Genomic DNA, 9,141 nt, shown 5'->3' on the forward strand with positions numbered 1-9,141 from the left:
TTCTTAGCTTCAATTTTCTTTAATTTCATCCCTTTTTTTCCTTTTAATCTCCTTTGATTACCGGTCATTGCGCTTGACTTTTCAATAAATCTACTTTCCTCGTCATTAAGGTCGAACCGGCAATTTACACCTCGCATATTTTGTACTTTAAAATAGATAAAGTTACGTTTAATCTATCTTAATTCTTAATGCTATCGCTAGGCCTTAGTGGCATGTCCTAGTGAACGAATGAGTTAAGACATGTGACTCGATTAAACTATAAGTGGCCCCATATATTCATTCCCTCTTCTTGGATTATACTTACCATAAATTTTAAGCCTAACCTAATCGAGCCATCCGATAGGCAAACTCCATAAATACAAAGAAAAAGGGTGCAATCACCAAGCAATAATGGCCGGAATTGGGAGAAAATTAGCGATGCCATCATCCAAATTCATCATCACCATAAGAAAAAAGAAGAAAAAAATCTAAATTATGCGCTCGATTAGACTTTAGATGCCTGGCAAAAAACTCCTAATTGGGTTTTGGATTGTCGGGAAAATTGCCCTTAATCATTTCCTTTCTGGAGCCTAATCAAATCACGCCTGCCCTAATTGTCCTTTGGGGCCCCGAAACAAGACAGAAGAGACGCTTGGCAAATGTCGTCGGCAGCTCTATAGAGGGATAATTACCAAAAAAGTCATAAATCTATTGCATTTATGTCAATTCAATCATAAACCTTTCAATATAATCAATTTAGTCATAAACATTTTAACAATTTAACAATGCACTCCATACAGCCAATTTTGACTGAAAATTATTGACATGGATATCGACCGTGCTACGTGGTATGACCGGCACTGACGTGGATAATTTTTTAGTTTTTTTTTTAAATTTTAAATTTTCTTTTTTCTTTTCCTTTTTTTCTTCTTTTTCCTTTCACTGTGGCATTTATATGCTATATAAATTGTCCACGACGGCCCTCGCCTCCCCTTGCTCGCATCTGATGAGGGCTTCGCAGCCCTTGCCCAGGTGAGGCTCACTGGCCACAGTGAAAAAAAAAGAAAAGAAAGAAAAGAGAAGAAAAGAAAAAAAATTGAAAATTGAAAATAAAAATTGTCTATGTTAGCATCAGTCATGCCACGTAGAACGTCTGGCGTCCGCATCATCGATTTCCAACCAAAATTGGCTGGATTGACTAAATTAGTAAACGTCAAAAAGTTTAGGATTAAATTGGTCAAATTGAAATGTGTAGGACTGAATTGGCACAAGTATAATAGGTTTATGACTTTTTTGGTAATTTTCCTGGTCTATAGACCTAGTCATACTTGGAGATGTGATTGGCAAAGATAAAACACCATAATTCTCTACGGTACTTTCGCAGAACAATCAGAGACATATCGACACCCTTCCTTTCCTTTTCGCCCAAACAATCAGGGCTCCTGTTATAGTCTTATTTGAGCCAGCACATTACATGTACTAATTTACATAAATTCATATATACAAGAAGATATTTGTTAAGATTTGAACCTTTAATTAGTGTGAATAATTTCATTAACGAAATCAGTGTCAGATAAAATTTTGAACCATGATTCCATTTATTAATCGAATTATCGCATATATGAATTTACACAAATTCGGTTAGAAATTTCTTGTGCCTTAACACTTTTTTGGCCTTGTACTTCCTCCTGCATTCATGAACATTTACAAAAGTTCATCCAACTATTGTTAGAAGCGGCACTACTTCTTATGTTCATATAGGTGAAGTTCCAAACTTATAACCTTAGCCTTGCCTTGCTAAAATCTTTGTTAAGTGAATTGCAAGCGCACAATATCTACAAGTAATAAAGTGATGAGTGAGTATCGTTTCCATGAGGATTGTTTCTAATTATTCAATTACTTACCGAAGGTGATCAATCCAAGGAACTAGCTAACCAAGTCGAAAAGGCAAGTAAAAAGTGAACTAAACCAATTAAAGGACTGAAATACAAAAGAGCCGAAGCTTAAAGGATTCAAAAGCTAATTAAAATTGCAAAGTAGACCTAATCCAAAGCAAACCGAAAATTAACAAGGCAAATTATCAAGATTTTAACCATGATCACAAAGCGTTAGAGCATCCAACTTCACTTAACCACTCATAATCAATTTTCATAACTTGTCATGCAACAAATTAATTTCCAATTGTGTTGGTGAATTTTCCCTAAGTTAGATTACAAGCTGACCTCGGTCTAATAATCCCTAATTAGGTATGTTAACCCACACTAACCTTAGGTGAATTTAAACTACCTAAAAGCATTAAGTTCTTGTGGAAATTCCCGGATTTAATCTAAGTAGTCCCAACCTAGATCTGCTACCACAACCACACAAACAACCTAGTGTACCTTGACCTAGATTTAATTTATGGTTCAATATCACTAGTGCACATGCATGCAATCTCCACCCGGTATCATGCATACATCGAAAATCATTTAAAAGTTGGCCAAACTTATAAAAGCATTAAGATCATGATAGAGAACGACACAATCAGAACAACTATATTGCATGAGCATGTCTTGATAATCAATCAATTATGGTTAAGATCCATTGTAGCTCTAACAAAAGAAATTTAGAACATAGTTAAAGCTAAACTAACAAAAAAAATTAAAGAGAACACAATGCTAAATTAAAATAAATTCACCAAATTGAGTCACAAAGAGGTTTAGGTTTGTCTCCTCCTTCTCTCCTTGACATGCGTCAACTACACTAACAAAATAGAAGAATAAAAGTTAACTAAGAAAACCTAAAATCTTCCTCAGAGGTGGCAGCTCCTCCGGATACTGAAATATGAGTCAAAAGAGGGGTTTATTTTGCCTCCAAAAATCTATCCTAGGTTAACCCCCATTAGGTCTTGAATAGGATTCCTTGCCAAATTAAGAATTTTCCTTCTTAAGATTCCTATTCTTGATTTTCTTTGAACCTATCCTCAATTATGGTGAAATCCTCCAAATTTCTAGTCTTGATTGGCTTTTTCTTCCAGAGAAAATATTTTGGAAGATACTGAGATATTCTGGAAGATGCTGAGACGCAGGGATTGATTTGCAATTCCAGCACAGACACACAGGAAAATTATGCATATGGTCTTGGCATGTTCTGCAAATAGTGCGCATGGTCCCTTAGCCTCCGAAAGTTATATTTCCTACAAAATTCAATGAAATTACATGAGTAGCAAATAAATTCACCAAAAATTCATCAAAATTTAGCAAATATCAAGCTTAAATTAGTAAAAATGCTCTATCTAAAATAGAGTTATCAATTAGCCCCAACTTAGAGGTTTGCTAGTCCTCGAGCAAACAATAGAATCAGACAAACCACATCTCCAGATATCACCATCCATTCACAATTACTCAAAGGAAAACATAAATCCCATCAAACCCAAAACCAATACATAAGCTATATCTAACCTTAACCATGCAATCCGTGTGTATGTGACCCTTGACTTTCCAAATCATGTATACTCAAATAAATTAAGTTGATATGCAACACCCCAAACTCAAAATCCACTAACCAAGTCTCATAGGTTTGTTTTTCAATTCTGTCTCCACTAATGAAAACCAATACCCAGTCAAAAATCAATAGGTCTTTAAGGCTTATAATGTGGCTCTGCTAAGGGTAGGATATAAAGGATTTAAGCTCAATACACCCCCATAAACATATCAATTCTCAAAGCATTTTAATTAAATAGGATTCAAGACATATCATCCATCTGCTTACACTATCATAGCCATGCAATTCACAAACACTTAACACTTTAAAGCTTCCATTGCTTCTCTTTCCAAGCTTTACGGCGAAGTTTCTCCCTAAGTTCCTCCCATAGTGCAATGCTAACCCATTGAGTATCCAAAAGGCTCACTTAAGTTGAAAGTCAGCAGTGGGGATCCATATAAGCAGTACCGGAGTAAACAACTTCCACTTTATAATTTGCACTTAAGACTTTTTCTTCCTTTTTCATTCTTTCATTGCCGATTTTTTTTATGACTACTTCAAGCTTCAGCAACTTCAGACACATCAAGAATCCCTAACTATTAAAGTAGCTTTAAGGATAAACATGCCTATGGGGTGTAGGGTAAGATAATATACCTAACTTGGATCAACATTATAAGGTCATCAAAGAAAAATAGGGCAATTAAAGACTCAAAAGGGTATTAGGGATCAATTAACAAGGTAGGCTTGAAAGGCTCAAACGATCCAAAGAATGTCTATATCACCTTCTTGATTGAGTATAGCATATTAATTTCAAGAGAACATCAAACAAATTCTAAGACTTATGTGAGTTCTAGAGAGTCACATACTTCCCATTGATCTTTTCTAAGCACACATAACTTAAAAATGCAAGGATAGGTGCTCAAAATATGGATTGCACAATCAAGATTAAGACTAACTTATATATCACTCTCAAGTTAAACAAGATTTATATCGCAACAACTCATAACCATGAAAAGGACATCAATCTTGTAAATTAAGGTTCAAAAGTCATCATCTCTTATAAAGTTTGCTTCAAAATATTTCAAAAATTTCAAATAAGCCCAAAAATTTTAGCACAAAAATTTTCAATCCCCTACCCCCAACTTAAAATGAAGCATCGTCCTCAATGCGTAAAAATAAAAAATTAAACAAGAGCAATGAGGCAAACAAATTAGAGTAAAGTAAGGTTCGAAATACTCCCCTGGATATGTGAAGATGCCAATAGTCCATGTTGAATTAGGCCCAACAGGGTGAAGAATGGCTCAGGTATATTGTTAGAGACTACTCAAAGAAAATTTCTTGGCTGCACGGTCGCACGGCCGTGCATCCCTAACCCCTCTTCTGTCTCTGTGGAGCACTACAGGGCGATAGAATATGCATTCTGCCTCATGCTCGTGCACACTGCTATCCCTGCAAAACAGAAAATTCGTATCCACAAAAATTCTTTCTTTTTTTTAATTCTTTAAAAAAAAACACAAAAACCAAAGAAACACAAGAAATAGAAGATTAGAAACTTGGGTTGCCTCCCAAGAAGCATTTGCTTTATAGTTCGCAGCCGAACTCTTCCCATGCTTCTAAGTATGTGGAACCAAGGCGATGAAAGATGCTTGGGCATTGAAACCTCCTCCATAGTAATACTTGAGCCTATGACTGAAAGTCTCCTCCTTCTCATTAGTAATCTCAACGGCTCCAAAAGGGAATACTTTGGTGATGGTGTAAGGACCAGTCCATCTAGATTTCAACTTACCTGGAAACAAACGAAGACGGGAGTTATATAATAAAACTTTTTCACCTACAAGAAACTCCTTCCTTAAGATGTGTTGATCGTGTTGATCATGCCATCTCTTTGTTTTCTCTTTGTAAATTCTTGCACTTTCGTATGCATCATTGCGCATCTCTTCCAACTCATCCAACTGAAGTAATCTTTTCTCACCTATTGCCTGCATATCAAAGTTAATTTTCTGCAAAGCCCAATATGCTTTATGTTCTAACTCAACAGGTAGATGACATGCTTTACCATACAAAAGTCGAAAAGGTGACATACCAATAGGAGTTTTGAAAGCAGTTCTATAAGCCCACAAAGCATCATCAAATCTTCTTGCCTAATCCTTCCTATTAGTGTTCACAGTCTTTTCCAAGATTCTCTTTATCTCCCTATTAGATATCTCAGTTTGACCACTAGTTTGGAGATGATAAGATATAGGTACCTTATGAGTGACTCCATATTTATACAAAAGTGACTCAAATTGTTTATTCATGAAGTGTGTGCCTTGGTCACTTATAATAGCCTTAGGTGTACCAAACCGAGTAAAGATGTGCTTCTTCAAAAAATTACAAACAACCCTAGCATCATTAGACTGCAAAGCCACGGCCTCTACCCATTTAGACACATACTCACAAGCAACCAATACGTAAGTGTTACCGAAAGAAGGTGGAAACGGACCCATGAAGTCAATGCCCCAAACATCAAATAATTCACACACCATAATAATGTTTAAGGGCATCTTATGCCCTCTAGATATGTTCCCAGTCCTTTGACACCTATCACAATGAGAAACATAAGCATATGCATCTTTAAAAAGAGTAGGCTAATAAAATCCACATTGTAAAACCTTAGCAGCAGTCTTGGTGGCACCATAGTGACCACCCGCCTCTCCATCATGAAAATGAAAAAGAATGTTAGGGATTTCTTCATTAGCAACACAACGTCTAATAATTCGGCCATCACATACCTTAAACAAATAAGGATCCTCCCAAAAGTAGTGTTTAACATCGGAGAGAAACTTCTTCCTTTGTTGATAATTCAAGTTAGGGGAGAGGATGTCACTTACCAAATAATTCACAATATCTGCATACCATGGAGTTTCGATTTTCAAGGAAAAGAGTGCTTCATCGGGAAAATCATCCAAGATTGGTACCTCATCACTAGGGGCATTCGGCAACCTAGATAGGTGATCGGCCAGAAGGTTCTCGGTCCCTTTCTTGTCCTTGATCTCTAAATCAAACTCTTGAAGCAACAAGATCCAACGAATCAACCTTGGTTTCGCATCTCTCTTTGCCAACAAGTACTTTAAAGCTGCATGATCAGTATAGACAATCACTTTAGAGCCGATCAAATAGAATGGAATTTATCAAAAGCAAAAACAATTGCTAGAAGCTCATTTTCAGTGGTGGCATAATTCAATTGAGCTCCATTAAGGGTTCGGCTAGCATAATGTATGGCTCGAAAAATCCCATCCTTCTTTTGACCAAGCATGGCTCCAATGGCATAATCGCTAGCATCGCACATCAACTCGAAAGGCAAACTCCAATCTGGTGGCGTCATTATAGGAGTCGAAATTAGCTTCTCCTTCAAGGTCTAAAATGCCTACAAATACTCAGAGTTAAAATCAAACGCAGCATCTTTTTCAAACAATATTATGAGTGGTCTTGCAATCTTGGAGAAGTCCCTTGTGAATCACCTATAAAACCATGCATGTCCTAAAAGTCCTCGAAGTAATTTCACAGAAATAGGGGGTGGTAATTTGGAGATAATTTCAATTTTGGCTTTTTCCACTTCCATACCCCTAGCAAAGATTTTATGGCCTAACACTATCCCTTACTGCAGCATAAAATGACACTTCTCCCAATTTAGCACAAGGTTAGTCTCTTCGTATCTTTGTAACACCAAAGCTAAATTATGCAAGTATGAATCAAAAGATGTGCCAAAAACAGAGAAATCATCCATGAAAATCTTAATGCATTTTTCTATCATGTCAGAAAAAATAGCCATCATGCATCTTTGAAAAGTAACAGGTGCATTACAAAGACCAAAAGGCATTCTTCTATATGCAAATGTACTATAGGGACAAGTGAATATAGTCTTTTCTTGATCATCAGGTGCAATAAGGATTTCGTTATACTTTGAATATCTATCCAAAAAATAATAATACTCACGCCCAACAAGTTTTTTTAACATTTGATCAACGAAAGGTAAAGGAAAGTGATCCTTACAAGTGGCATTATTCAATTTTCTATAATCCATGCAAACTCGCCAACCCGTAACCGTTCTAGTTGGAAATAATTTATTATATTCATTGGTTAGAACAATCATACCTCCCTTTTTCGGCACTACTTGCACGGGACTCACCCAATCACTATCAGAAATTGGATAGATAATACCTGCATCGAGTAGCTTAATCACTTCGGCTTTCACAACTTTTTGCATTTTCGGATTGAGCCTCCTTTGTGGCTGGATGACCGGTTTGTGTTGTTCCTTCATCAAAATTTTTTGCATGTAATAGAGGGGCTTATTCCCTTTATATCCGCAATGATCCACGAAATCGCACTCTTGTGCTCTCTGAGCACTCTAAGTAACTTCTCCTCCATCACCCCTGTCAAAGAAGAAGAAATAATCGCTAGGTAAGAAACACCATCAAGGAAAGGTATATTTTAAATGAGAAGGCAAGGGTTTAAGCTCAAGAGTTGGTGGTTCTTCAATGGAGGGTTTCGGCTTCTTTGCACTTGACTCCAACTCTTCAAATTTTGGTACTTCTATCTCGGGTTTGGTGGACTTGCTTCTAAAAACTCCATAGCCTCCCAAATTTCTTCATTTTCGGCCTTTTCCTTTGGCTGAACCAAATATGCCTCTATAGGATCTTGAATTTCGGTTAATTTAAATAGGGTCTCCACTTCCCTATCTAGGGTGTCCATCCTCAAGCAATCACTCAGTCCCTCGAGGTTTTTCATGGCCTTGAAGACATTGAAGGTGACTCGATCTTCTCCCACTCTAAGGATCAATTTTCCTTGTTGTACATCAATGAGCGCTCTTCCCGTGGCTAGGAATGGTCGGCCCAAAATGATAGAAACTTCATAATCCTCCTCCATCTTTAACACAACAAAATTCGTCGGGAAGATAAATTTATCCACCTTCACTAAAATATCCTCTACCACGCCTTTTGGATATTTGATAGATCTATCTGCCAATTGTAGAGACACGGTGGTTGCCTTTACTTCCCCCATACCTAGTTTCACAAACACCGAATAAGGCATTAGGTTTATACTAGCACCAAGATCACATAAAGCTTTATTAAAGTAAGTACCACCAATATTGCATGGAATAGTAAAACTCTTTAGATCTTTTAATTTTGGTGGTAGCTTATTTTGAAGGATGGCCGAACATTCCTCATTCAACTTCACGGTCTCATACTCCTCTAACTTCCTCTTGTTAGCTAGGATCTCCTTCAAAAACTTGGCATAACTTGGCATTTGAGTTAGAGCATCTACAAAAGGAATGTTAATGTGCAATTGTTTAAGATAATCTAAAAATTTTGAAAATTACTTATCTTGCTTGTGTTTAGCTAGCCTCTCCGGAAAAGGAATAGGTGGAACATATGGCATTAGAGATTGCTTGCTCTTTAGTGGCTTATCCTTGTGTTCGGTCTTGGTTTTTACTTCTTACTTAGGTTTGGCCCTTTTCTCTTTTATTACATCCTCATCTTGATTTTGCTTTCCAACTTTTTTTCCACTTCTCAATGTAATTACCTTTGCATTCTCTATGGGGTTCCTCTCAGTATTGCTTCGCAATGCACCATTTTGTCTCTCATTAATTCTTTGAGCTAGTTATCCCACTTGTTTCTCTATGTTTCGAATTGATGCTTTTTGACTGTGGAGTTTTACATC

The sequence above is a fragment of the Syzygium oleosum genome, unplaced genomic scaffold (assembly GCF_021117445.2).
Source record: "Syzygium oleosum isolate NSW1041296 unplaced genomic scaffold, Sole_v2.1 Sole_v2.21, whole genome shotgun sequence".
Taxonomy (NCBI): Eukaryota; Viridiplantae; Streptophyta; class Magnoliopsida; order Myrtales; family Myrtaceae; genus Syzygium; species Syzygium oleosum.